Here is an 8,553-nt window from a genome sequence, read left to right as displayed (position 1 = left end):
CGCCCCCGGGCTGGGGGAAGCCTCGGCCGCGCCGGGCTGCGGCCCTGGGGAGCCCAGGGGCCGGAGGGGCTCGGGGCGCCTCGCCGCGGGCCGGGGGCCGGGGCCCTCCCCGCTCCCCCCGGGCTGGTGGAGCTGCCCCGGGCCCTCCGCGGGGCACGACGAGCCCCCCACCTCCCCGGGCGCCCGGCCTGCCAGCGGCGGGACCAGCCTGCGAACCGGGAGTCCCGGGGCTGGAGCACAACTAAACGTGTCTGAGCAAGAGGAACGCCCTGCAGCCAGCCCCGCTCAGCGCAGAGCCCCCGGGCCCTGCCACATCCAGCCCTGTTACCCTGCTCCAGGCGGCCCTGCCAGCCGCCGGCTGCCGGGAGGTGCTCACAGAGCCCGGGGAAAGCGGCGTGAGGAGCACCAGGGTGTGCGGCACCTCCGGACACCTCCTCTGGGACCACTCCTAACGAGGCGACGGTTTGGACCTAGCGCCGGCCACCTCGCGTGGAGCAGCCCACTGCCAACGGTGTCCTGGCACGCCTGTCCGACAGCCGTTGTTCACCGGCTGTATTTAATTCATTGCTTCACATTCAGGGATTCTTACTGAAACGTTCCACGACACCAGCAGAGCGGCACCGGAGCTCCCGGCACGTCCTGCTCTCCGGGACGCTCCCAGGCCGGCTGGCCACACGCCACAGCCCGGGCACTCGGCCACGGGGAGCTCGAGGCTCCAGCTCTGAGCCGGGCGCTGCAGCTCAACCCGTCCCGCCAGGGCTGGCCCGCTGGGTCAGGAGACCCTGCGTGGCTGGTGCAGAGGCACAGCCCGTCCCGGTGTGGGCAGGAGCCTGCTGCCTGCACGGCTCCCGGGCCGGGAGCTCTGATTCGAGGTGGTTTGACACCCCAGGGAGCTGCAGGGAGGGCAGGGGTAGGGGGGCCCCGAGGCTGCGGGCGCCTGGAGCTCCTGCCCGGCTGGGGGCTGTGCTGCTGGCAGCGCCCTGCGAAGGGGAGCCGTGGCCGCGGGCCCCGCGTGGCTCATCCCGCACGGCTCGCCCCACACGGCTAATCCCACGCAGTTCATCCCGCACGGCTCATCCTACACATCTCAACCCACACAGCTGATCCCAGACGGCTTGTCCCGCACGGCTCATCGCACACGGCTCATCCCGCCCGGCTCATCCCGCCCGGCTCGCCCCACACGGCCGCCGCTGCCCAGGGGTGCGGTGGGTAGGAAGCGGCGCTGGCAGGGAGAGCGGCAAACAGGAAACGGGCTCGGCGGAGCATCGCTCCAGAGCCACCAGGAATCGAGCCCAGGCTAAGAATAGCAGCCGAGCAGCCCCCGGTGTGGGTCAGCCGCCGTTTGGCCGGGAAGGAGCGCTCCCACCGCCGGCGGAGCCCCTCGGCCACAGCCCCCGCGCTCGCTGCGAGCTCCTGGGGGAGCTGCCGGGCAGCTGCAGAGCGGGACCTGCCATCCGGGAAGAGGAGCTCAGGAGGGGCCATGGGTCAGAAGAGCCGAGCAAACACCACAAGGAACAAAAGCAACACAGAGCCAAGGGCTGTGGCGCCCGCCAGCGTGAGATGGGGAAGGGACGCGGGCTCAGCCAGCTGCGGACACTGAGGGGTCCTGGCCGCCTCCCGCGCCTGCTCCAGGGTGGAGGGGCTGCCTGCGCTCCCATGGGTAACGCAGCGCTGAGGTGACCAGGGACCCCCAGCCACCACTGGCTGGGCTCCCAGAGCCTCTCGGCAGCCAGATCTGTCATTTCTGGGCAGCAGCATGGCCGAGGGGCCAAGGCTACGGTGAGGCCTCGCTCCACTGCCCGCGCTGAGCAGAGCCTCGATCCCCACGCCTGCTAATGGGGACAGGACGGGAAGCAGAGGCCCACGCACAGCTCCCGCTTCCTTGCCAAGCCCTGCCGTGTCCCCAGCTCCAGCCTTGGCCGCTGCTGCGCTGGGAAATGGCGGCAACGGGTGGGAGATGGGCGGGATGGGGGGACCGCAGTTCTCCCCACGGCCACATACTCACCACGAGGCGGCTGCGTGCCCCTCTGTGCGTGGGGCCAGCACGGCAGGAGAGCCTTGTTCGCGCCGCTGGCCGGGAGCTGCCGCCTGAGGAGCCTCCGTGGGGTGCTGGGCACCGCTGCCCCGTCCGCAGCGGGCTGGGGGATTTATGGGACCCGTGTCCGCCGGGAAGGCGTCGGGGCTCTGGCTGCGCACACGCCGCCCCAGGCAGGACACCGGCCAATCTCCTCCCCGCGGGGGCCAGGCTCAGCTGGGATGGACCCACTTTGGTGCCTTATTGGCTTCTGTGGCCACGTGACCGCGCTGAAAAACATCATAATTAAGCTACAAAACGCTGCCCATAAACTAGCATTAGAAAGTGACAGCGGAGATAAGTGGGACCCCCACGGCAGATAACGCACCAGGGGAGAGAGACCCCGCGGGGAGGCGGGGGGCACCGGCAGGCGGCAGCGAGCGTGCCAGCACCCACGGCCATGCTGATTTACGGCCCGGGACAGGAGGGAGGGAGCCGCGGGTGCAGGGCAGGACGCCTCCGGGAGGAGTGCGATCCCATTGCACCCACCCAGCACCGGGACCTGCAGCTGGGGCCTCCCCGGCCCCGAGGGGTCTCCTCCGCAGGGGAGGTTGGGAGGGGGCTCCTCCACGCGTGGGGCCCTGTGCCCGGGGTCCCTGTGAGCTCACAGCGCCAGCGGCCAGCAGCTCCGCATGTGCCGAAAGGGCACCGGAGGAAAGTGGGTCCCCCTGGGCCGGGGACGTGGCAGGGCAGCCAAGCCGCTGGCACTGGAGATGTGTTTGCTGCGTGGGTTCTCCCACCCTCCATGGCCGGGTACGATCCTGACCCGCGGGCACCGCGCTGGCTGCAGGGCTCGGATTTCCAATCGCCCTGTGAAAACACGAGGGCAGCAAGGCCAGGAGCTGGGGTGAGAGGCCACAAGCGACACCTCCCATCCTGCCCGAGCAGGGACTTGCTCCCACTGCCGGCCCCACGCTCCGGCCATCCATCACCGCGGCGTCTCCGTGTGTGTTTGTGCGCAGGGCCCCGCTCTTTGCCTTGTCCCAGCCTGGCGACCGCCCCGAGGATGGGCTGGCTGCCGTGGCCCCGAGCCCCTGTGCTGGTGCTGGCACCCAGGGCGGCGTGGCAGGAGCCACAATCCCGGCCTCGGGGGTCGCGGAAGGGCTCATCCCCCCTCAGCCGAGGTGCAGCCCTGACGGCACGGCAGTGACGGGCCCCGTGGCGCACCCACGCCGCATCGGGGGGGAGCAGGGAGGCCCCGGTGCCGCGGCCGCGGGGAGAGGAGCGGGAGCGGTGAGCTGCGCAGCCCTGCTTGTTTTTTCCTCACTCTGCAGCTGAAGAGAGGAGAAAAACTAATGAAAACAGAGCTCTGGAAGAAGCTCCAGGCCCAGAGCGGCTTCCGCCCTGATCCCCAGCAATTATCAGCCGCATGCCAGATGTTCCGACGCGATGCCAATGTCAGAGAAAATAAATCTGTGGCAGGTTCAAGGTCCCTGCCGGGCCGGCACGCAGCAGCTCGCAGCTCAGCACCGCGCGAGGCAGGGACGGAGCTGCGGGGCGGCTGCGGCCGCTTCCTCCCGCCGGGCATTGTTCCCCCGGGAAGCCCCGGCCTCACGCTGGCCGCTTGCTATTTTTGCAGCAAGGTGCTTTCAGGGGTAAATACGTCCCCACCGGCCTTGGGCACTTTCCTTTGCACGGGCCCTTGCCAAGGCCGCGGCCCAGCTTCTGCAGCGGGCGCGCGGCCCCAGGTCAGGGCCAGCGCATGGGCCACGGTGCAGCCCGGCAGGTCCCGGCCGGCGCTGGCGGGAGGGTGGATTTGGGAAGGCGCGCTCCAGAGCGGCCGCGCAGGGGCTGGGCAGAGCTGGCTCCTGGCAGGGCGGGGGCGTGGGGCTCCGGCACCGGAGACGCCCAGGCCGCTCTGCAGTGCGGGCGCCAGCCAAGTGCCAGACCGATGCCAGGGCCCTTTGCAGTGGCAGCACCAACCTCTTGCCTGTGCTGCCACTCCCTTCCCTGCGCCATGCTGGGCTTGCAGTGGGACTCGGGATCAGCGGTGCCTGCGGGGACCCTGGGTAGCCCGGGCAGCATGTGCCCACGCAGGCAGGAGCAGCCAGCACGCACGGAGCCCGTGCTGAAGGCTGTGCGCAGCCCCAGGGGTCCCTGGGGACAGGGAGGAGATGCAGACTGGGGTGACATTTCAGTGGCCACAGCACCCAGGAGGGAGGGACGGGGTGGCCCTGGGCTTCCAGCTGCATGGGTCCCCGGGGATGGGCTGGGGAAGGGATGGCTGCTGTTCAGGGCCAGGGATGGGCCCCAAACTCGCTGCTCTGCTGCAGTGTTGTCATGGCCAAGGGACTGGCACAGCCTCTCCTTCGTGCTCCCGATGGGCCCAAGCACTGGCACGTCCATCACCAAAACCCCAGCTTTTGGTCCAGCGACTGCCCTGCCCCATCTGCTCCTGGCCAGGCTGTGGGGCCAGCACAGCCAGGGCGCAGCCAGAGCCCGCGGAGCTGCACCACCCACCGCGGGCCGCAGCCGTGCTTTTGCTCCTTGCTGGTGCATAGCCTTGATACTCAGCAAAGCATATCTCCTCCTCGGATTTTATCTCCATCCACTCAGCTTATCGGCAGCGGGGCAGCCCTTCTGCCTGCGCCACGTTCCCGGAGCGTGCCTGCAGCAGGTGTGGTCAGCACTACTGTTTGCCAGATCTTGCTGCCTGCGCCACCGGCTGCCCACAGTCCCTGACTCCGGGGCCCGTGCCGATAATGCGCGCGCGGCGAGGACTTTGGCGATAGCGTTCCCGATGACATTACCTTGTCCCCCGCATTCTTCCAATGCCATGCACGCCTTCGCTCGGGGGTGCGGGCAGGCCCGGCACATGGCGGCGTGTGCAGATGGCGTGCAGGCAGCGCTGGGAAGCGCTGGTGGTCTCCTCCCGGGGGGACTCATTGACATATCAGTCACATAGTTCTGCATAATTGGGACTTGGATGCAGCCTCTCTTTATGTTTCCTCTTGGCAGTTGCCAACAACATGAAGCACTCCTGGGTCAAAATGACAGCCTTTTGTTTACTATTCCTGCTTATGTGCCTCATTTTCTTCAAGGATAAAAGCTCTTTATAGGAATCTTTATTGTGATGAGGTTAGCAGAGAGAAAGATTTCTCTCCAGCTTTCTCTCTCTCTTTCACAGCTGATTAGCAGGGTCGGCCCTCAAATCCAGCGCCCGCCTTGGGGTCCACCCGGCCGCAAGCTGCGTCTGCTCCGGCGCTGTTCTACCGCGCCGGCCCCACCACCGTGCAGCCCCGCGCAGGGGGCCCAGGCCGCCCCGCGGCACCGCTCCCCTCCGGCTCGCGGGGGGGGATGCCACCAGCCCGAGCAAAGGTACCAAGAAACCCAACCGCCCCCGGGAGCTTGGGCAGGAGCTTACCAGGAGCACGCACCTCTCGAGCACGCTGTTACTGTCCCGGCCGTGATGGCCCATCCTTCGTCTGACCTCCGCAGCGGTGATCGACCCTTCAGAAACGCCAAGAGCAATTCTTGCACCTGCACTTGGCAAACCGAGACGTGAGACTCGTGATGGTCCAGTAAAAGGCGACCCACCAGTCTACTGCACACAATGGACTGGTTTCCAGGTTTGAACTCCAGAGGGACAGAGACTGGGCAAGAGATGAGGAGAGATGTGAGAGCGATTGGTGACAAGATGGGGAGAAGTTCAGGGAAGAGATATGGCCAGTGATGGACGTCAATGAAGTCCTTCGCCAGCCCGTGCCCAGCCGTGGAGGACACCCCACAGGAGCATCCCTGCAGATCCTTCACCCATTGCTGGGCTGACACCAGCACCGCAGGCGTGGTGACCCAGCCTCACCTCGCAGCCCCGTCCTGGCCGGTGGCCGTGGGGTGACACTCCTGGCAACGGCAACTCTTTTCGAGAGGAAAGCAGCGTATCCTTGAAAGTTACTTTGCGAAGGTCAAGAGTGGGACTGTGACAGAGCGGCCTGACAAACGCATCTCCCAAAGTCCTTGGGCCTGATAATGTATGTCCCATGCAATGTTGACACTGGTGATCCACCAAAGATCAGGTTAACAAGTTTGACGTTAGTGACAGCGTGATTTGTTCAGCGCTGGCTCTGAATTCATAGAGCGGCTGGCCTTCGGTGATAAACTATTGCACTGCGCGCACGAGGCTGTGGCAGTTGTCACCAGCCAGAGCACCGAGATGAAAAGGAAGCAGAGCTCTAATCAAAATACAGTGGTCAGTAGAGGTTGAGCTGAAAATTAAAATGTGCTGGTACTTTTCCCACTCCAGCCCTGCTTTCCAGGCAGCCCTTTGTGCCAGCGCGGGGCGAGGGGAGAGGCCGCCCCGGCGCAGCTCCGGCGGCTCCCCTCGCCTGGTTTGAAGGTGAGGACAAACCCATCGCCCCGCGTGCACGAAGCATCCTCTGCCATCTCCCAGGGAGCCCCGCCACTGCTGACCTTCAGGGCCCCCTTACAGGGAATAAATCCAGGGTGGTGTGGCGTCAAAGCCGCTCGAGCTGCACCACGGAGGAGGAGAATCGCTGTAAATAAGAAAAATTAACACAATAGAGAGGGCAGGAGACGCGAGAGCGCTCGGCAGAGGAGCGGGGCAGCGCGGCTCATGCCGGGACTGAAGCGAGGATGCGATGAAGCCTCTGGAAGGAGCGGGGAGGGGGCAGGCGCGGTGCCGCGGAGGGGAGCGGGGGCTCGGGGGGCTCAGCCACCCTGCAGCGAGCAGCCGGGCAGCGGCAGGGGCAGCGCGGCCGTGGGGTCCGTGGAGGCACTGGGGGAGATGGAGCAGGTCTGGGGCCAGCATCAGCAGGGAGTTTTTCTGCAGAAACACCTAGAGACGGGCTGCTGGAGCAGTTCCCCCTCCTGAACTAGGTCTTCTCCTCCCTCTCCCCTCTGCTCACCGCCTGCTCCTGCGATGGCCTCGGGAAGAGAACGTGCAGGGACTGCAGGACAGCACGAGGTCGTGACGCGCGGCTGGAAGAAGCATCCTCCCCAAAAGTGAGCTGTCCTGCTGCAAGCTCAGGACTAGACCTCAGGTGAGGCTGAACATGCTCAGTGCTGATTTATGGTCCAACACATTTACTGCATCTGCTGTGAGGGGTTATTGCAAGCAGGATGCCCCAGCGCGGGGGAACGACTGTTTTGCCTGGCTGCAGCTGACTCTCACGGGCCCGGGGCAGGGCAGAGCACTGCTCCGCCAGGTCCTTGGCTTGGCCCGAGTTTTGAGACAGGTCTTCCGACCATCCCCTGCTCCCCAGACCAAAGCCCCTTTCTAAGCACGAACAAGTGGATTTCTGCTGTCTCTGGAGAACAGATACTGGGGAATTTCCTAAGCATGAAAACCCATTGCAGGACAGCCCTGCCCTCGCAGGGACCCCTCTGCTCCATGCAGCACCCAAAGCTACCAAGCCTCTCCCGTAGGCACGGCCAGGGAGGGCTGAGCTCTTCATCCACCCGCCCTGCCCAAGGGACCAGCCTTCCCCCGGCGGGACACGCACCCACCAAGGGGCTGAGGGCAGAGACCCGGCAGCGCCGCAACTCAGCCTCCCAAAGGGGACGGCGGAGCCGCGGGTCGGCTACCCCGCGGCCGGGGGTCACAGTGAAGGGCAAGTGATGGGAAGAAAACACCCCAAGAGTGGCCAGCAAAGGAAAGCAGACTCTCAGCCCGCACCCCTCTGCCCTGCAGCTGGGGACGGGCTCTGCCTCACACAAAAACTGCTCATTACAATCCAGCAGCTCCGTGTTTAAACCCAGGAGCTCCGTCGGTGATGAAATCCTTCAGCTCAGGAGAAATATGGGGAGGGCTGCATCCCTGCGTGCCAGAAGGCAGACACTTAACTTTCTTTGCCATAGAATCTCCCGTTATTAAAATAAGTGGAAAAAAAATCCTAACCGGTCTTAAGCACAAGAGCTCCTAAACATTAAAAAGGAAGAATTTCCATTTTTATGAGTTTAGCGACGCAGAAAGCGCCAGCAGCCGCGCGGGAGGGAGCAGCGGAGTGCGGGGGCCGGCTGCTCACTTGGAGCCACCCTTGTGGCAGCGCAGCATCTGCCTGAGTGCGCCTTAACGTGCGCTCTCTAAAAGGCGCGGAAATGTAAATACGAAAAGTGCTTCTTAGTCTTTTAACACGCACCCACCTCAGTGACATGAGAGATCGTCAAACGATTTCTGCAGTTTCTCTCCGGAGCACACTGGTCAAGGATTTCTGGTGTGTTTGCTTGTTTGGATTACTCTTCCTGCCTGCAGCAGTCGTCGCCGCGCGGGTCTCCTCCTGCTGCTGGTGCAAACCCTCCTCCCGCTGCACCCGCGGCCACGGCTGCCCACCCGAACAACCGAACGTCTGGCCATCCCACAGGCAGGAGCCCCCGGGGGACAGCAGCGGCGTGGCCGGGCCACGTGTAACATGGCGGGCACCCCCGGCTGCAGCAGTGCCGTGACCAAATGGAGAAAACCCGTCCTCCGGCCTTCTCCTCTCTCGGCCTGGGCAGGGGAAGGGGACCACGTCTGCGCATGG

This window comes from Platalea leucorodia (genome assembly GCF_965183815.1).
Source record: "Platalea leucorodia genome assembly, chromosome: 15".
In the NCBI taxonomy this organism is placed as follows: Eukaryota; Metazoa; Chordata; class Aves; order Pelecaniformes; family Threskiornithidae; genus Platalea; species Platalea leucorodia.
This window is presented reverse-complemented; position numbering follows the sequence as displayed.